Source organism: Bos javanicus, chromosome X, assembly GCF_032452875.1.
Source record: "Bos javanicus breed banteng chromosome X, ARS-OSU_banteng_1.0, whole genome shotgun sequence".
In the NCBI taxonomy this organism is placed as follows: domain Eukaryota; kingdom Metazoa; phylum Chordata; class Mammalia; order Artiodactyla; family Bovidae; genus Bos; species Bos javanicus.
In genome coordinates this window covers 51,344,941-51,366,642 of record NC_083897.1, presented here as the reverse complement: position 1 = coordinate 51,366,642, position 21,702 = coordinate 51,344,941, and the positions used below count along the sequence as shown (strand labels likewise).

General features: G+C 39.7%; 2 protein-coding genes across 2 annotated transcripts in view; both read left to right on the top strand.

Annotated features, from left to right (window-relative positions):
* GPRASP3 (G protein-coupled receptor associated sorting protein family member 3) overlaps positions 1-21,702 on the top strand; it is a 107,455-nt gene that overhangs the window by 4,863 nt on the left and 80,890 nt on the right. The gene's annotated exons all lie outside the window — the stretch shown is intronic.
* The window catches only part of GPRASP2 (G protein-coupled receptor associated sorting protein 2), an 84,498-nt gene that overhangs the window by 4,979 nt on the left and 57,817 nt on the right, over positions 1-21,702 (top strand). The gene's annotated exons all lie outside the window — the stretch shown is intronic.

Here is a 21,702-nt window from a genome sequence, read left to right as displayed (position 1 = left end):
CTGAGTTTCAGAACTTGTGCTTAGCCTTTCACATATGATATCTCATCAGGAAGATTTATAACCTTCAAGAAAATTCCTGGTTCTCATCCCCAACTAGCAAAGCCATGTTAGTGTGGTTCTAAAAGGACCCAGTCTCATTGTGTCCTCAACATTCAGGTGCTCATCTTTGGGGTACCAAGTTTACTGCTTCATCTGAGGCTCCCTCCCCCTGTATTCCTGGGTCTCAGAGGAGTGCCTTTCTAAGGTCTAACCACAGAAATTGCTTCATGGATAATCTCATTTGCCCCATCTTTATGACTGTTCTCATATTTGCTTTTATTTGCTGACCAATGCTTTGGACTTGGTGATTTACACCTATGCTTGATGACAGTGCCCTGTTTGTGCTGATCCCTTTTGATCAGAGCTCAGCTCTATGAGACAGCCACAGGGTACCAAAGTCCTTTAGGAGTGTGTGGTTAGGAAGAAATTAATTCCCCTCATCCCACTATTTTATTTATTTGTACAGTTTACAGAGCTGAAGCCATGTTGTCCATACTACCTCAGCTCCTCCTGTTTATACCTAACAGAACCTAGGTTCTGGTTAAGAGTTTGTGGCATAGAATGCCAGAGTTTAGATTGGGATCTCGGGTCCCTTTGCCTCTCCTACCTTTTATCTCCTTTGCTGTTATCATCCTCTTTCCTTAACTGCCAGCATTGGAAAATTGAGTATTGGAAAATGCAGTGTACAAATACTGGTCTTCCTATTGAATTTTCTCTCTCTCCTTACTTTTTATGTGTTTGAGGGGAAGGCTTAAACTGAAAAATCTCTACAAGATGTCATGCGCCCCTAGTTTTAGCAATTATCTTTAGTTTCTATTAAGGTCAAATCTGAATCTATCTTCTGTATATCTAGGAGTTGAAATGAAGGACAGCCACATATGTGCATTAAGGGTGAAAAAATGCAGGCTGGCTTTTTGCAACATACAGTAGATGATATTTGAAGTTCTTTATAACTTGTTTTTAATTCACAGAACTCCCATAGCATGGAGTTCCATCTGTGGGTGCTGCCTTCAGAATTGGGGATCTTCACAGAACTGTTGGACCAGACCCTTTGGAAGTATTCTGTGTCTCAAATGCTCTATGGAGCACACACTTAAAACAGTTGATAGGTGTAGAATTTTCCATCAGCTAAAGAGAAGGGTGAGTGTAGGGTGTATAGGTGTATCAAAGGAAGAAGCTGATGGTTTCTCCTTGGGTGGGAATTATGGAAGGCAGAATCAGTTTCCAAATTGTTCATTGCTCGTCTCTTGTTTCATCTCCTTTCCTGGAAAAATAATTCAAGCAAACCCATGTAGTATCAGAGCTGATCCAGATACTACTTATCTCAGTATGTTGCTGGCTGGGGGTAAAACTCAGTGTAGATTTCTCATCTTCCCTGTCATTAAGTAAAACAAGAACTCTTCCTACAACGCAACTGGATCATTAGCATCTACTGACCCTTTGCTGTGCCCTTAATTTTAAAAGAGGGACTTTCAGAGGAAATCCATCTACATATCACCAGATTCCCTAGCAAGGCTTTCAAGGCACAATATCCTTCATGATCTTTCCACTATCTGCATTATATGCCACTACATGACCTGCATTCAACCTACAGGGTACTTCAGGTTCTCTGAAACACCTTAGGTGAGAAATCCTGGTCCACAACTAACAGTTCTTCCCTCAGTGAACCAGTGATCAAGCACAAAAAAGCTTTTAGAGAAGAGGCACACTCATCCTTCAGTTTTCATAACAGATTATTTCTTCTGAGTCAAAACCAGTCTGATATGAAAAACAAAAACTTCTGTTGCTGTCATCCCTTGGTATATAAATCTTAAGTGGATAAAAAACCAAAGGAAATGACTCAAAGGTTGTACCTTTTCCATTTGAGATTCCTGTTAAAGTAATGTGATTTTTCTGGTATACCAAGAACAGTGGTAGGAACTTTTATGATTTACATAAATCCATTAATGTTATTATATATGTAGTAAAGTTTCAAAATATAATATTAAAATTCCCAAAGATAGCCTAGATGAACAACACAATTAATTCCCTCTCTCTCTTCATTCTGCAAGAAACATGGCTCCATTGTACAGGAAAAAAATATTTTCTTTTTGGGGACTGTTGTGGCCACCCCTCAGAGATGAAATACATTATCACTCTAGATTTTGTTCAGATGCTGGTATTGATAATGTCACACATGTATACACACCAAGACAGTATAAAAAGTTATTACTCAATAATGAGGCTTTCTGGGCAGAGCAGGGTAGCTCCCAGGCAGGTCTGAAAATGGCTTAAGAGAATAGGACAAGAAAATGACCTTTGGGTTTTATGGTAGCTAAGAGATGGGTTCAGATTGAGGGTCCTGCAGATGGTTTGAACTTTTGCCAGTGCCTAAGGAGGGAGCACCTTGGCTTTCTGATTAGCTTGCCCAGATGTGGGGCAGAGGGGGAAGATATCAACTTATTCATATGTGGAGCAGAGGAGAGGGAGGGGTGAGGCTTAAAACCTATCAAGTAGTCAAAGTTAAAAAAATGAAGTCAGCCTTTTTATTATAGGAACTGTAACATATCAGCTTTTTTTTTTTTTTTTACCAGTCATAACTTAAAGCATATACATATAAGTTTCTATTGTGATTGAAGCAAAAAATCATTTTTGGTTAATCAAACTTCCCTGAAATAGCTTTGTTCTGGCATCTTTGTCCCCAGAGCTCAATCTACCAGAATATCCTAAGAGTTACAATGATTTAATAAACCAGTGACATGGATATCTTGAGTAACTTAAGTGTTGACTCCACTACATCAGTAACAGGATTTGATGAATAATATAATGAATAAGAAGTATTTTCCTTAAACACTTCTCAGAGCAAAACCATGAAACTTATTTAGTTTGGCTTTAAAATTAGCAACATGCTTCAAATGATGCTATTGGTAAATTAGAAAGACAACTCATAGGATAGGAGAAAATACTTGCAAATCATATATATGATATGGAACTTGTATCCAGAATATATAATGAACTCTTGCCACCCAATAAAGACAAATAAAAAGCATTTAAAATGGCAAAGGATTTGATTAGACATGTTTTCAAAGAAGATATGTAAATGTCCAATAAACACATGAAAATATGCCCAACATCTTTAGAGAATTGCAAATCAAAACCACAGTGAAAGCATTTCACACCCACTGGATGGCTATAATTCTTTAAAAAATGGATAATAGTGTTGGCAAGGATGTAAAAAGTTTGGAACCCTTGAACCTGCTGGTGGAAATGTAAAAAGTTGCAGCCAACATACAAAACAATTTGGCAGTTTCTCTAGTGTGTGTGTTAGTTGCTCAGCCATGTCTGACTGTTTGGGACCCTATGGACTGTAGCGCACCAGGCTCCTCTGTCCATGTCCAGTGTTCTCCAGGCAAGAATACTGGAGTGGATTGCAGTTCCCTTCTCCAGGGAATCTTCCCGACCAAGGATCAAACCCAGGTCTCCTGCATTTCAGGCAAATTTTTTACTGCCTAAGCTACCAGGGAAGCCGAGTGTACCATGTCTTAATTACGTAACACCCAAGTTTGAATTAATATCAGCTTAGTTTCAAGAGTAAAAGTCTGCCCTTACTGCTCAATTTCCCTCTTTATGTTATTGTCACAAATTAGATCTTTATACATATGTCCATTAGTACAGATTTTTAGTTATAGTTTATGCATTTGGCTTTTAAAATACAGTATAAATTTATCCATGTTGTGACAAATGGCACGATTTCATTCTTTTTTTTAATTAATTTATTTTTTACTGAAGGATAATTGCTTTACAGAATTTTGCTGTTTTCTGTCAATTTCATTCTTTTTTAAGGCTGAGTAATCTGTGTGTGTGTGTGTGTGTGTGTGTGTGTGTATCTTCTTTTTCCATTCATCTGTTGATGGACATCTAGGTTGTTTCCAAATTTTGGTTAATGTAAATAATGCCGCAGTGAATATAGGGTGCATATATCTTTTAAAGTTAGTGTTGTGTTCTTCAGTTAAATTATCAGAAGTGGGGTTGCTTGATGGTATGCCAGTTCTATTTTTGATTTTTTGAGCAACTGTTTTCCATAGTGGCTGCACCAGTTTATATTCCCACCAGCAGGTGCAAAAGGGTTCCCTTTTTTCCACATCCTTGCCAACATGTTACTTCTTGTCTTTTTGATAACAGACATTCTAACAGGTATGAGGTAATATCACATTGTGGTTTAAATTTGCATTTCCCTGATGATTAGTGATGTTGAGCATCTTCTCATGTGTCGATTGGCCTTTTGTATGTCCTTTAGAGAAATGTCCATTCAGGTTCTGTGCCCGTTTTTTAATCTGATTGTTCATTTTTCTTTTCATATTGAATTATGTGATTTTTTAATAATTTGGATATAAACCCCTTATCAGATATATCATTTACAATTATTTTCTCCTATTCCATATCTTGTTCTTTCATTTTGCTGATGGTTTGCTAGGTGAAATAAGTCAGAGAAAGACAAGTACCATATGAGCTCACTTATATGTGGAGTCTAAAAGACGAAAGAAACAAAACGGAAACAGAGGGAGTTCTCTGCTACCCTAGTGATTAGGATTCTGGGCTTTCACTGATATGGCCCAGGTTAAATTCCTGGTTGGGAACTGAAATCCCATAATCTGTGCAGATGGAAAAAAAAAAAAAACAACAACAAAAACTAGAAAACATAAACAGACTTACAGAGAGCAAACTTATGGTTTCCAGAGGGGAGGAAGGTGGGGGGTATCATGGTGCAGTAGGTGAACAAATCATGCAATATTTATTATTTGTGTCTGGCTGCTTCATATATTTTCAAAGTTCATCCTTGTAGCATGTATCAAAATTTTATTTCTTTTTACAGCTCAGCTGAATAATAGTTCGTTGCTGGTATATACCACATTTTGTTTATCCATTCATCTGTCAATGGACATTTTGGTTGTTTCCAATTTTTGGCTGCTGTGAATAATGCTAAGAACATTGGTGGCACAAATATCTGATTCAGTCTTTGCTTTCAGTTATTTTGGTTAAATAACTAGAAGTGGAATTGATACATCATATGGTAATTCTGTGTTTAATTTTTTTGAAGAACTCACATACTGTTTTCCACAGTGGCTACATCATTTTTCATTCTCATCAGCAATGCACATGGGTATCAATTTCTCCACATCCTTGCCAGCATTTGTTATTTTTCTGTATAGTACCCATCTTAATGTGTATGAAGTGGTATCTTGTGGTTTCGCTTTGTATTTCCCTAATGACCAGTGATGTTGTGCATCTTTTCATGTGCTTATTGGGCTATTTGCATATCTTTGAAAAAAAAGTCTATTTGAGGCCTTTGCCCTTAATGAGGGCTTCCTTCATAGCTCAGTTGGTAAAGAATCTGCCTGCAGTGCAGGAGACCCCGGTTTGATTCCTGGGTGGGAAAGATCTGCTGGAGGAGGCATAGGCTACCCAATCCAGTATTCTTGGGCTTCCCTTGTGGCTCAGCTGGTAAAGAGTCCGCCTGCAATGCAGGAGACCTGGGCTTGATCCCTGGGTTGGGAAGATCCCCTGGAGAAGGGAAAGGCTATGCACTCCAGTATTCTGGCCTGGAGAATTCCATAGACTGTGTAGTCCACGGGGTTGCAGAGTCGGACACGACTGAGCAACTTTCACTTTCACTTCACTTTGCCCTTAAAAATAAACTCTTAAAAATAGGGATGTTTGGTCTGTTTTGTTATTGTTGTTGACTTTTAGGAGTCCTTTAAATATTCTTGATATTAACCCCTTATTATATATATGATTTGCAAGTATTTTATCCCATTCTATGGCTTGCCTTTTCACTGTCTCGAAAGGATCTTTTGATACACCTAAGCCTTTAATTTTGACAAAGTCCAGTTTATTTTTTCTTATGTTTTGGTGTTCTATCCAAGAAATCATTGCCAAACTCAATGTCATTAAGTTCTTCCCTATATTTTCTTCTAAGAGTTTCAACGTTTTAGCTCTTGAGTTGGTCATTGATCCACTTTGAATTAATTTTAGTACGTGGTATGGGGCTTCCCTGGTGGCTCAGATGTTGAACAATCTGCCTGCACTGTGAGAGACCTGGGTTTGATCCCTGGCTCAGGAAGAGCCCCTGGAGAGGGGAATGGCTACCCAGTCCAGTATTCTTGCCTGGAGAATTCCATGGACAGAGGAGCCTGGTGGACAGACACGACTGAGTGACTAACACTTTCACTCTCACATGTGGTATGAGATAAAGCTCCAAATCCATTCTTTCGCATGTGGGTATCCAGTTTTCCCAACACCATTTCTTGAAAAGAATGTTCATTCCCCATTGAATGGTTTTGGTACCCTTGTCAAAACTCATTTGGCCACATATATGCAAGGGATTATTTCTTGGCTCTTTATTCTGTTTCACTGATTTGTGTTTCTATCTTTATGCCAGTACCATACTGTTGAGATTGCTGCAGTTACTGTAGTAAGCTTTGTGTGGTATTGTGATTTATAAGGAATATAATTGGTCATTCAGATGACCAAGATATGTTTCTCATATATATTTGGTCTCCATCTACTGTCCCTGGCTCACAGCTCCTGAAACCCTTGAAATTTCCTGGAAAAGAGCAATGAGAACACCTTTTGTGATAATGTTTGGTCTCTTATCCTCAGTTCCTGAAATCCACTTCAGAGCCATTATGGTGAAATACATGTTTTGTTATTCATTTGTTGTTCAGTTGCTAAGTTGTGTCTGACTCTTTGGGACCCCATGGACTGCAGGATGCCAGGCTTCCCTGCCTTTTTCCACCACAACTAGGTTTATGTTAATGAGATGACTTTTGGAAAGCACCAGAGATAGTGACCCATTGCCAGAGGAACCAACCCTGTGATTAGAAGTTGTAATATTCAGTCCAAACCCCTCCTATTACTTCCTGGGAAGGGAGAGAATGTAGAAGTTGAATCAACCACCAGTAGCCAATGATTTAATCAATCATGCCCATGTAATGAAGCCTCGATAAACACCCAAAAGGATGGGATTTGGAGAGCTTCAGACTTGGAGAACACATGAAGATTCTGGGAGAGTGGAGCACTACAAGAGAGCATGGAAGCTCTGCACCCATTCCCCATACCTTGTCCTATGTAATCCAGCTGGCTGTTTCTGAATTACATCCTTTGATAATAAACTAGTAATCTGGTAGGTAAAGTGTTTCTCTGAATTCTGTAGGTCACTCTAGAAAATTAATTAAAACCAAGGAGGAGGCCATAGGAACCTTTGATTTATAGCCAGTTGGTCATAAGTACAGGTAACAACCTTGGCTTGAAATTGACATTTGAAGTGAAGGCAGTCTTATGGGACTGGGTCCCTAACCTGTGGAATCTGATGCTATCTCTGGATAGATAGTATCATAATTAAGTTTACTTGTAGGACACCTTGCTGACATTCGAGAATTACTTGTTGGTATAGGAAACCACCTCCCCCTCCCCACCTTCTGACACATACACATTGGAAATGGGTTCAGAACTACTTTAGTTAGTATCAGAGAAGTGGGATTTGTTAGAAAGCCCTGGATCACGTAAACATGTAGTTTGGGAAAAGAAAGGATGAAAAGGTGGGGGATGAGGAACCTTTGATTCGTGATCATACATGGTATTGAGCAACAGCTGTGCTATAGTCTGATACGAAGGGTAAAAGTTGCCAATGGAATTTAGGGATGGATCTGTTGATGAGAAATTAGTAGTCAATCTAAGAAAGGCATGAAAATTTTATTTATGCAACCTGAGGATTATAACTATGGAGGCAGACTTTCAGAAGCAACCTGAGGATTATAACTACGGTGGCAGACTTTCAGAAGCAACCTGAGGATTATAACTATGGAGGCAGACTTGCAGAAAGTTCTGAAGACTGTCCCATTTGTTAGAGGTCAAAGCACAGTTGTATAGTTTTTGAGACAAAGGATTATATGTCAGCTGACATATTGATACAATCCAGGTCTGCAAGTACAAAGTGAGTAGTGAGTGGGTCACCATGACTCCTTACAAGGTTAAGAAGGAAGGTTATATCCTAGAGAGATCTGATTAGTGCAGATGCACAATACACACTAAAGGGAAGGGAGGAGGCCCAAATGGTCAGAGAAAAATTTTATGTTTACATTTTCTTGTCTTGCCATAAAATTAGAATTTTATTTCATCAGATCCAACTCCTGGGGAGTTGTCTCACTAGATGAATAAGGAAGTGCAGACTAATAAGAAAAAAGGTAAATATACAATCTTGGTAATTATCTGTTAATAGCTAAAGTAAAAGAGAGTGTTAGATCAGACCCTGATGTTAGACCAAGCTCAGATTTCAGTGAGTCTGATCTTCAGTCACTAGCCTCACAGCTGCCTCCACCCCAAAGTAGAAATTATGCAGAGGCAACAGAAAGTACCTCTAAAACCTCTAGTTACTAGGAAGGTAGTCATTGTAGGGGGAGGGCAAAACCAAAACACTGTTGAAACCAGGGGACATTAGTGTGAAGGAGTTGTTTTATTTTGTAGATCAATATCATCAGTCTCCTGAGGAACCTTTACTGAAAAGTATTGTGAGAGCGACTAATTTAGGAGCTGTGTCTTTGGTTTTGAATGCTGCAGAATGAAAGAGCATGTTTGGGTTGGCACAGGACACACAGATCACTATAGAACAATCACAGATGGCTATATGTGATCCAGACACACAGGAAGTTATTCCTGAAGGAACAACTAGCCTGGTAGATGGGATAAAAGTCACTGTAAGGTCTGTTTACCCTGAGAAGAGGACTGCCCATCTTTCTGTATGAATGGAAACTGGATTACCCCAGATGAAGCAGCTGATATGTTTTGTATGCAAACCTTGTGGGACTGGCTTTATGAATACCAGGATATTCACCCAATGAATATACTTGTTACCCAGTCTTGGTAGATGCTATGTTAAAGTGCTCCTTTTGTATGGATACTCTATTGTAACCTTACTGCCACAAAACTGAGGGACAGTTCAAAAAGCCTTATGAAATTTACTGTCTCAGCTTCTTCTCATGGTCTTATTGATGCTAGTAAAAATATTAAGTTATTAACAAGAGAATGGAGAAGGCAGAGAAGAGAATAAGTTAAGGAATAAGATAGGAGTGGAGCGAAGAAGCAAGATTCATGGAACTCATCCTAGCAGAATAGAAATCTTTAGATAGTAATTAAGGAGTGGAATGACAGAGATTTTAATACAGCACTACCAATGGACTTACTGACCCCCCAGCATTAAATAGCCCCAGATAAGTCAGCTCTGTTTACCACAATTTTGAGAAAATTTGAAAGCCAGAAAACAGAAATTACAATGAGAAATCTGACCAATCACTTAGGGCAATAGTAAGACAATCAATATAAGATGGACAAATCTCATATAAGATTTAAGACATATAACATTTTATATGTCTTATATATAAGACTTTATGACTTATAGAGTCCCTTGGCTCTTGCTAAGGATCTAAAGTCTTTTGCATAAGCTTGGATAAAATAGTCAGATGGTGGAGAAAAGATTCCAAGACTCCTTGATACAGGAGTCTACAAACTGGTACCAAAATCCATTGATGAAACCTTGACTCAGGCTGCAGTTAAATTTAGAGAACATATAAGTGTAAAGGTTAATTAAATTATGAAAGTTGGAATGTTACCCAAATCTTTTTTAGGAACGGAAATTATGTCTGACTGGGGGAACGCTTCCCTTACATAGTATTGTAAAACCAAAACCCATTGATGAAGTCCTAATGGAGGCTAGTAAGGGTTGATGAAGTTAAGGTAAAAGTTTGTAGGAGAACTGATATATTTTAACAGGTTTCATGTGAAGTGATTGCATCTTTTTTTTCCCCTTTTTACTTGATTGTATTATGGGGATGGACATTGTATCTGACTGATGAATATTTCCCATACCTAGTAGTGTAAAACAGGAGGCAGGTAAATCCACCCTTCAAGCAGTGTTAATCGGTCATGCTAAATGGGAACCAGTAAGATTGCCTGAGCCAAAACAGTGTAGAATAGAGGCTGAGGTGTTGGTAGGCTGTGTATTAGCCCTATGTGAGGCATATAAGTTGTGTCTGACACTTTTGCAACCCCATGGACTATAGTTCACCAGGTTCCTCTGTCCATAGGATTTCCCAGGCAAGAATCCTGGAAAAAGGTTGCCATTTCCTTCCTGACTGGGGCTTATGGCAAGAGTCTGTGAGCCTCACAGCGACAATTACTGGCACTTTGGACTAGAAGATTTCCATTTGAGGGGCATTTTACTACCTTGCAATCAGATGAATTGAAGCTACCCTCATGACTGACTGAAGGGCATAAAGTGATCTTGAAACTTGAAATAGCCATAATGTCTAGGATAATGGGACTGGCAGTACCCAGAGGAGTTCCACAGTAAAATGAAAATGGTTGGTAAAAGAACAAGCTGCATGAGTGATGCAAGGATGAGGTACTCCTGAGAGCAGGGGGCCTCTTTTCACTAAGGGCTGACTCTGAAACTGTAAGGTGCTGCTGGATTCTGTTGTAATGTGTACAGTGCCATATAAAGAGCCCTTAACTGACCAACAAAGCGCTCAACTTGTGGATGGCCAGTTTCATGGGAAATGGATAATATTTTAGAAGTGTTTGGGAGGCCAGCACTCCTGATTGAAGAAGGTAAAAATAGATCAGCCTGGTGTGCTGAATTGCATGCCGTTTTCCTAGCAGTGCTGGAATTGAGAAATGGCAAAAGCCCTTATGTTTGGGTTTTTACCTAAACTTGGGCAGTAACCCATGGCCTGGCCATATGGTCAGGTAGATAGGCAATGGAAAACTGGACTATTAAAGGGATGACCATATAGGGCACAGCTCCATGGAAATCACTGGGAATTTAAGGGGGTACATTAAAGTAGGACATATTGATGCTCATCAGAAGAACCCCCTTCCAAGGTTCAGAAGGTGATTGGAACCACCAAGTGGACCTTTTGGTGTGCTTCCTTGAGTTTGCCACCTGAGTCCATGAAATGAGTGGACATGGGGGAAGGGCAGCAAGGCAAAGATGGGCTGAATCCAGATATATTTCTCTTACACCACCTGAGGCAATGCCAATGAGAACTGCTCTGTATGCCAGCAAAAGAGACAGACTGCAGATGGCTATGTGGCAGATTCACTGGGGGTGGGGGGAGGCCCTGATTATAGTTGACAGACTAATTATAGTCAGACTAATGCTGGTAGCCCTGGGGGCTACAAATGAGTCTTGATAGGAATGCGGGACTAGATATTGACTCTTTACTGGGTTTTGCCTACCCAGTGGTAGATGGCAAATGCTCAAAGTACTATAAGAAAAGATGTTGCACAAGTTTGGACAGTTGAGCATCACTTCTTTAGATGAAGGAACATACAGACTTTACATCACATGATGTCCATCAATGGTAAGAAAAAAAATAACCTCTTTAGAGTCACAGTTTGATAGAGAATTGAAATGGGCTATTAAAATATTGGTTATTTAAAATGTGTGGGTGGGGGCTGGGTAAAGGCATGAAGGGCTGGCTTATGTCCCTTTTCAAGTATGTACTCATTCTCAACTTGAATATGAGTGGGGCTAAAAGAATGTTCCCACAGGATAGATTTGTGTTTTTTTCTGGTGGATCCAGGGAATAGGGAGTAGGGAAAATACTGGTATTCTCTCTTCTCCATATCACCTCACCTTCTTCTTTTCTGCACTACTTATTACAATGGTTTCAGGACCAGGGCTGCAACTACAAGGGCCTGAAACAGGGAAGATTCCTAAACAAGAAAATGTTTGCCTTTTGTCAGAATTCCTAAGGATATTAGAAGGATATGCCTTCACCCAATCTAGTAAAATTAGGGTTAACAGTGAATACAGCTATACTGCCTATTGATAGCTCACCTATGTAACTTCTGCTCATGTGTAGCCCTACTTTATCTGACTAAAAGTGAACTGAGGGAGTAGGACTTGCTAGACTAGTATTGCTGCCTACCATTTATACTAGTACAGTGACTGAACCTAACATCCTTTCCAAAGATGGAGAAGTTTGGGTTTCAGTGAAGAGAATGAAAAATACTAGTAACTGAGGGTTAGAAAATGAATAAATGGGTTATGTAATCAGAGAAATTCAGTATTACATGAGCATCTCAAAAGAGGCCCAGAGCAAAAGATCTCTTTTGTCTCTCGGCTCAATTATGCTGAATGCCTGAAATGGTTTACCTGTATATTGCTGATACCACTTCTGCTTTTGGAACCTGACAGGATTGAATAGAAGCCTGCAAACCTGAGTGACCTTGCACTGGGGGACATTTTCTTAAGATTTGATAATGGACTGGATGGTTATTAGTGATTGAATGAGGTTCTAGTAATATGCTATATTTTTTAACATTTTTTACTGTTTTTCTATAAAGGATCTGTGATATATTTGTTATTAAGATGATCAAAATCTATTTCTCATGTATATTTGGTCTTCATCCATGGTTCCTAGCTCACAGGTCCCAAAACCCTGTTAATTTCCTGAGTGATAAGAACAATTGGAGCATCTTTTGTCATAATATTTGGTCTCTTGTCCTCAGTTTGTAAAATCAACTTTAGAGTCATTAAAATACAATGGGTGTCTAATCAGACTTTTTGCCCGTTTAAAATGGATGTTTATTTTTTTATTGTTTTAGGAATTTCTTGAATATTTTAGATATCAGTCCTTTATTATATATGTATTTTAAAGAGATTTATTCCCAGTCCCTGGTTTGGTTTATCATTATCTTAAAAAATTTTTTCAGGGAAAAGTTTTTAATTTTAATAAAGTCCTACATCACAGGTTTTTCTTCCATGGATCATGCTTTCTATATTTAAGAACTTATTGCTAGAAGTGTTGTTAGCAACATGCACAAATCAGTTCAGTTCTGTTCAGTCACTCAGTCATGTCCGACTCTTTGAGACTCCATGGACTGCAGCAGGCCAGGCTTCCCCGTCCATCACCAACTCCTGGAGCTTGTTCAAACTCATGTCCATCGAGTTGGTGATGCGATCCAACCATCTCATCCTCTGTTGTCCCCTTCTCCTCCTGCTTCAATCTTACCCAGCATGAGGGTCTTTTCAAATGAGTCAGTTCTTCACATCAGGTGGCCAAAGTATTGGAGCTTCAGCTTCAGCATCAATCCTTCCAATGAATATTCAGGACTGATTTCCTTTAGAATTGCCTGGTTTGATTTCCTTGCAGTCCAAGGGACTCTCAAGAGTCTTCTGTAACACCACAGTACAAAAACATCTATTCTTCGGCACTCAGCCTTCTTTATGGTCCATCTCTCACATCCATACATGACTACTGGAAAAACCATAGCTTTGACTAGATGGATTTTTGTCAGCAAAGTAATGTCTCTGCTTTTTAATATGCTGTCTAGGTTTGTGATAGCTTTTCTTCCAAGGAGCAAGCGTCTTTTAATTTCATGGCTGCAGTCACCATCTGCAGTGATTTTAGAGCTCAAGAAAATAAAGTCTGTCAATCTTTCCATTGTTTCCCCATCTATTTGCCATGAAGTGATGGGACTTGATGCCATGATCTTCGCTTTTTGAATGCTGAGTTTTATGCCAGCTTTTTTACTCTCCTCTTTCACTTTCATCAAGAGGCTCTTCAGTTCCTCTTTGCTTTCTGCCATAAAGGTGGTGGCATCTGCATATCTGAGGTTATTGATATTACTCCAGGCAGTCTTGTATCCAGCTTGTACTTCATCCAGCCTGGCATTTCTCATGATGTACTCTGCATATCAGTTAAATAAGCAGGGTGACAGTATACAGCCGTGACATACTCATTTCCCAATTTGGAACCAGTCTGCTGTTCCGTGACTGGTTCTAACTGTTGCTTCTTGACCTGCATGCAGATTTCTCAGGAGGCAGGTAAGGTGTTCTGGTATTCCCATCTCTTTAAAAATTTTCCACAGTTTGTTATGATCTGCACAGTCAAAGGCTTTGGCCTAGTCAGTAAAACAGAAGTAGATGTTTTTCTGGAACTCTCTTGCTTTTTTGATGATCCAACAAATGTTGGCAATTTGATCTCTGGTTCTTCTGCCTTTCCAAGAGGTTTCTGCCTTCTAAGAGGTTTCCCTTGTGGCTCAGATGGTAAATCGTCTTCCTGCAATGCAGGAGACCTGGGTTTGATCCCTGGGTTAGGAAGATTCCCTGGAGAAGGAAGTGGCAACCCACTCCAGTACTCTTGCCTAAAAAATCCCATGGACGGAGGAGCCTGGTAGGCTACAGTCCATGGGGTCTCAAAGAGTCTGACATGACTGAGCGACTTCTCTCTCTCTCCTGCCTTTTCTAAACCCAGCTTGCACATCTGGAAGTTCTTGGTTCACGTACTTTGAAGCCTCACTTGGAGAATTTTGAGCATTACTTTGCTAGGGTGTGAGATGAGTGCAATTGTGTGATAGTTTGAACATTCTTTGGCATTGCCTTTCTTTGCAATTGGAATAAAAACTGACCTTTTCCAGTCCTGTGGCCACTGGTGAGTTTTCCAGATATGCTGGCATATTGAGTGCAGCACTTTTACAGCATCATCTTTTAGGATTTGAAATAGCTTAGCTGGAATTCTATCACCTCCACTAGCTTTGTTTGTAGTAATGCTTCCTAAGCCCACCTGACTTGACATTCCAGGATGTCTGGCTCTAGGTGAGTGATCACACCATCCTGGTTATCTGGGTCATGGAGATCTTTTTTGTATAGGTCGGTGTATTCTTGACACCTTTCTTAATATCTTCTGCTTCTGTTAGGTCCATACCATTTCTGTCTTTTATTGTGCCCAGCTTTGCATGAAATGTGTCCTTTGTATCTCTAATTTTCTTGAAGAGATCTCTAGTCCTTCCCATTCTATTATTTTCCTCTATTTCTTTGCATTAATCACTGAGGAAGGCTTTCTTATCTCTCCTTGCTATTCTTTGGAACTCTGCATTCAGATGTTTATATCTTTCCTTTTCTCCTTTTAACTTCTCTTCTTTTCTCAGCTATTTGTAAGGCAGTGCCTGAAGAACTATAGATGGAGGTTTGTGACATTGTACAGGAGGCAGTGATCAAGACCATCCCTAAGAAAAAGAAATGCAAAAAGGCAAAATGGACAAGTAAGACCTTCTTTGAATATATACCTGGGCTTCCCTTGTGGCTCAGCTGGTAAAAAATCTGCCTGCAATGCAGGAAACCTGGGTTTGATCCCTGGGTTGGGAAGATCCCCTGGATAAAGGAAAGGCTACCCACTCCAGTATTTTGGCCTGGAGAATTCCATGCACTGTATAGTCCATGGGGTCGCATAGAGTCAGACACGACTGTGTGACTTTCACTTTCAGTAATAGCAATTTAGCATCTGTCTACAGACTAAAGTGGGTTTCCCTGGTGACTCAGTGGTAAAGAATCCTGCAATGCAGGAGACATGGGTTAAATCCCTGGGTCAGGAGGATCCCCTGCAGGAGGAAATGGAAACCCACTCCAGTATTCTTGTCAGGAAAATTCCATGGACAGAGCAACCTGGCGGGTTATAGTCCATGAGGTCAAACAGATGTGACTAGAGTGTCTAAGCACATGGACAAAAGTGCCTTTTTGAGAGCTGTGGGATCCAACAGTATATATCACAGGACCTGGATGGAGTCTCACCCACTCATGTCTTAGGTGATACACATACAGATCTCAGTCTTGGCTTCAGACCCTGCAGTGGCCCATGCTCTGGCTCCAGTCCTTTTCATCCATGGTCTAGGAGCCCCTGAAGAACACTGTCAGCCATCAGTGGATGAGACAGTCACCCACTGACATGAAAGCTGTTATGGAATTCAAGGTTTTCAGCAGAGAAGGTCCAGCATGCTGTTGGAGAAAGCAAACAAACACACACACGTGTGTGTGTGTGTGTGTGTGTGGGTGTATGAGTTTGGGTTCATTGGAGAGGGAAAGAATAACATTTTTACTTTACCTGTACCACCCCACCCCCAATTAATAAGCCTCAGTTCCAGGAGACACTTTCTTGGCCAGTGATTTCTCCTGCCTGGGCCAGGGGTGCAGGGTTAGTGAAAGGGTGTTAAGGAGTGTCTGGCTTCCCCAGCATGTCAGGGACCCATTTCTCTCTCATTCCATTCAGAGTACCACGTTGTGAGCTGCATGACTGGGAGTACAAAGAGGCTGAAAGAGTAACATATAGGACTCTTGGAGGGCACTAATGGGACATAATCCTACTAGCTGCTTCATGGACTCTCTTAAGAAGCCATGAATTTGAGGCAGTTGTAGTGAGGTGGATGAACCTAGAGCCTGTAATACAGAGAGAAGTAAGTCAGAAAGAGAAAAACACATGTTGTATATTAATACATATATATGGACTCTAGGCCTGGAGAAGGAAATGACAACCCACTCCAGTATTCTTGCCTGGAGAATTCCATGGATAGAGGAGTCTGGAGGGCTACTGTCCATAGGGTCGCAAAGAGTTGGACACGACTGAGTGACTGAGCATATAGAATCTAGAAAAATGGTACTGGGGAACCTATTTACAAGGTGTGAATAGAGACGTGGATGTAGGGAATGAACTTGTAGACACTGCAAGGGAAGGAGAGGGTGGGACCAACTGAGAGAATAGCTTTGAAACATATATTACTGTATGTGAAATAGATAGCTAGTGGAAAGCTACAAATAACACAGGGAGCTCAACCTGGTGCTCTGTGACAACCTAGAGGGGTATGGCAGAAACTAACACAGCATTGTAAAGTAATTGTCCTCCAATTAAAAATAAATTTTTTACATTTTTAAATAAAAATTTTTTAATTTAAAAAGTTTTTTTTTTTTTTAATTTTTTTTGGCCATACTGTGTGGCTTGTGAAACTTCCCTGACCAGGAGGACCAGGGATCAAACCTGTGCGCCCTGCAGTAGAAGTGCGAGTCTTAACCACTGGACCACCATGGATGTCTGAGTTGTCTGACTTTAAAAAAAAATAATTTATTTAATTGGAGGATAATTACCTTAAAATATTGTGGTGGATTTTGCCACACATCAACATGAAACAGCCACAGGTGCACATGTGTTTCCCCATCCTAAACCCCCTTTCCACCTCACTGCCCACCCCATCCCTCTGGGTTATCCCGGAGCACCGGCTTTGAGTGCCTCGCCTCATGCATTAAACTTGCACTGGTCCTCTATTGTACATATGGTAATATACATGTTTCAAGGCTATTCTCTCAAATCATCCCCCCCCCTTCTCCCATACAGTCCAAAAGTCTGTTCTTTACATCTGTGTCTCTTTTGCTGCCTTGCAGTAAAGTCATCATTACCATCTTTCTAAATTCTATATATATGCATTAATATACTGCATTGGTATTTCTCTTTCTGACTTACTTCACTGCCGGGGTCCAGCCCCGGCTGATCCAGGGTATTCAAAGCGGGGATGGCGTTGGCGAGGATCAGAATACAATAGCTTCAATTAGATATTAATTAGAGATATAAAGAGTAATAGAATGAGGATAGCTCAGTAGGAAAATCCAGTGGAGAAAAGAGGCTGAGTAGCTTGGTTCACGCAGGAGACCAATAAAACTTCAAGACAAGAAGTTTGCACCACTTATGTAGGCCGCAGGCATCCTTCCATTCTCCCGAAGGAGAGGAGACACTGAGGCCTCCCTGGTCGGATCTTAGAAGCCGAGGCATAATTAGTAAGCATGGCGGGTTCCGTGCTCCAGATGGAAACTCAGCGAGAGTTTGAGAGAGAGAGCGACATGGGGAGACCAGTATTTCGAGGAACTGATCCCAATTCTTTATTTTCCAGAGTCTGTTTTTATACACTGAGATGTTATACAAAAGTCACGCGGGGACAGCAGTCCTGACCTTTATTAAAGTCAGGTGCTTCACACAAATGTATACAGAGGTCTTAGGGGTGTTACATCATCTTCTGGCCAGGGGGCCTGCTGGCAATTTATGACCCTCTCCTTGTGACAGCGGTCAGTCAACACTTATTTCTCCAGGGGTGATTATTCTTAAAACAGACGCCACTCAAATAAAGTTACATTCCTATAGGGTGAGGGTGTAGTGGGTTTTAGTTAAGGAAAGAATTTACTTGGCCTAAGGTCTAACGTGATTTATATCAAAGGTTAATACTTATTTCTTCTATATATTAATTAATGTGTATAAGGGCAGGGGATGTGGAGACTTAGCAGTCAGCATTGGCTCAACAAATGAAAAACCCTTCACCAATACAATTTCTAATCAGCCCACTATACTTATACTAATAATTTTCTAACTTCTCTAAGGAACCTGTTTTTAGAAGGTTTAAAGCATCTCGTGCCTCTCATGGTTGGGAGGCTGTGAGCAATCACATGTGGCCAGACAAGCCTGTCAGGCAGGCTAGAGAACCTTCAGAGGAGTTTGTAGGTTAAAACACTCTTGTCACGCCCAGGAGTTTTTATTAACTGGAGCTCTAAGTTAACTCCTTCTCCGAAAGAGGTGGTGGGGGACAGCCCCCTGTAAAGTCAGAGGTGTAGGTGAGAGCACAAAGTAGCAAAGTAGGCAGGCTCTGGTTATGGGGGTAGATGCTCGAGGATTTCCAGGGGGACTCCTGAGGCTCGATCCTGCCTTTGCGTATGTCGAGCCTCCTTCCTCGTGACCTTTGCCATGCGCGGAGTGGCTCACACTGGCCCCCAACACTTCACTCTGTATAATAGGCTTCAGTTTCATCCACCTCATTAGAACTGAGTCAAATGCATTCTTTTTATAGCTGTGTAATATTCCATTGTGTATATGTATCACAACTTCCTTATCCATTCATCTGCCAATGGACATCTAGGTTGCTTCCATGTCCTAGCTATTGTAAACAGTGATGCAGTGAACACTGGGGTACTTGTGTCTCTTTCAGTTCTCAGTGTGTATGCCCAGCAGTGGGATTGCTGGGTCATATGGCAGTTCTGTTTCCAGTTTTTTAAGGAATCTCCATACTGTTCTACATAGTGGCTGTACTAGTTTGCATTCTCACCAACACTGTAAGAGGGTTCCCTTTTCTCCACACCCTCTCCAGCATTTATTGTTTGTAGACTTTTTGATGGTAGCCGTTCTGACCAGCATGAGGTGATACCTCATTGTACCTTTTATTTGCATTTCTCTAATAATGAGTGATGTTGAGCATCTTCTTATGAGTTTATTAGCCATCTGTAATGTCTTCTTTGGAGAAATGTCTGTTTAGTTCTTTTCCCCACGTTTTGATTGGGTTGTTCGTTTTTCTGGTATTGAGCTGCATGAGCTGCTTGTATATTTTGGAGATTAATTCTTTGTGAGTTGTTTCATTTGCTGTTATTTTCCCATTCCAAAGGCTACCTTTTTACCTTGTTTATAGTTTCCTTCATTGTACAAAAGCTTTTAAGTTTCATTAGGTCACATTTGTGTATTTTTTTTTAATTTCCATTACTCTGGAAGGTGGGTCCTAGAGGATCTTGCTGTGATATATGTCAGAGAGCGTTCTGCCTATATTTTCCTCTAAGAGTTTTATAGTTCCTGGTGTTACATTTAGATCTTTAATCCTTTTTTTTTGAGTTTATTTTTGTGTATGGTGTTAGAAAGTGTTCTAGTTTCATTATTTTGCAATGTGGTTGACCGGTTTTTCCAGCACCACTTATTAAAGAGATTGTCTTTTCTCCATTGTATATTTTTGCCTCGTTTGTCAAAGATATGGTATCCATAGGTGTGTGGGTTTATCTCTGGGCTTTTTGTTTTGTTCTGTCTATCTATATTACTGTCTTTGTGCCAGTACCATACTGCCTGGATGACTGTAGCTTTGTAGTATAGTCTGAGGTCAAGATGTTTGATTCCTCCAGTTCCATTTTTCTTTCTCAAGATTGCTTTGGCTATTCAAGGCTTTTTGTGTTTCCATACAAATTGTGAAATTATTTTTTCTAGTTCTGTGAAAAATACCATTGGTAGCTGATAGGGATTGCATTGAATCTATAGATTTGCTTTGGGTAGTATACTCATTTTCATTATATTGATTGTTCCAACCCACAAACATGATATATTTCTCCATTGATCTGTGTCATCTTTGATTTCTTTCATCAATGTTTTATAGTTTTCTATATAAAGGTCTTTTTTTTCTTTAGGTAAATTTATTCCAAAATATTTTAGTCCTTTCATTGCAGTGGTGAATGGGATTGTTTCCTTAGTTTCTCTTTCTGTTTTTTCATTGTTAGTATATAGGAATGCAAGGGATGTCTGTGTATTAATTTTATATCCTGTAATTTTACTACATTCAAGGATTAGCTCTAGTAACTTACTGGTGGTGTCTTTAGGGTTTTCTATGTAGAGGATGATGTCATCTGCAAACAGTGAGAGTCTTACTTCTTCTTTTCCAATCTGGATTCATTTTGTTTCTTTTTCTTCTCTGATGGCTGTGGCTAGGACTTCCAAAACTATGTTGAATAATAGTGTTGAGAGTGGGCACCCTTGTCTTGTTACTGATTTTAGAGGAAATGCTTTCAATTTTTCACCATTGAGGTTAAGGTTTGCTGTGGGTTTGTCATATATGGCTTTTATTATGTTGAGGTATGTTCCTTCTATGCCTGCTTTCTGGAGAGTTTTCATCATAAATGGGTGTTGAATTTTGTCAGAGGCTTTCTGTGCATCTTTTGAGATAATCATATGGTTTTTATCTTTCAATTTGTTAATATGGTATATCACATTGATTTGTGAATATTGAAGAATCCTTGCATCCCTGGGATAAAGCCCACTTGGTCACAATGTATGATCTTTTTAATATGTTGTTGGATTCTGTTTGCTAGAATTTTGTTGAGGGTTTTTGGATCTATGTTCATTCATGATATTGGCACATAAATTTCTTTTTTTGCAGATCTTTGTCTGGTTTTGGTATTAGGATGATATTGGCCTCATGGAATGAGTTGTGGAGTTTACCTTCCTCTGCAATTTCTGGAAGAGTTTGGGTAGGATAGGTGTTAGATCTTCTTTAAATTTTTAGTAGAATTCACCTGTGAAGCCGTCTGGTCTTGGGCTTTTGTTTGTTGGAAGATTTTTATTACAGTTTTGATTTCCTTGCTTGTGATGGGTCTGAGGATTTTATATTTCTTCCTGGGTCAGTTTTTGAAGGGTATACTTTTCTAAGAATTTGTCTATTTCTTCCAAGTGTTCAATTTATTGGCATATAATTGCTCATAGTAGTCTCTTATGATCTTTTGTATTTCTTTTTGTCTGTTTTGATTTCTCCATTTTCCTTTCTAATTTTATCAATTGGATTCTTCTCTTTTTTCTTGATGAGTCTGGCTGGGGTACTGTCTATTTTATTTATTTTCTTAAAGAACCAGCTTTTAGTTTTGTTGATCTTTGGTATAATCTCCTTCATTTTTTTCAGTTATTTCTGCTCTGGTTTTTATGATTTCTTTCCTTCTAGTAACTTTGGGGTTCTTTTGTTCTTCTTTTTCTAGTTGCTTTAGGTGTAAAGTTAGGTTGTTTATTTGATGTTTCTCTTATTTCTTGAGGTAGGCTTGTATTGCTGTGGACCTCCCTCTTAGCACTGACTTTACTGAATTCCATAGGTTTTTGCTGTCATGTTTTCATTTTTATTTTTTCCTGTGCATATTTTGACTTCCTTTTTGATTTCCTCTTTGATCTGTTGGTTATTCAGAAGTGTGTTTTAGCCTCCATATGTTTGTGTTTCTTATAGTTTTTTTTCCTGCAGTTGACATCT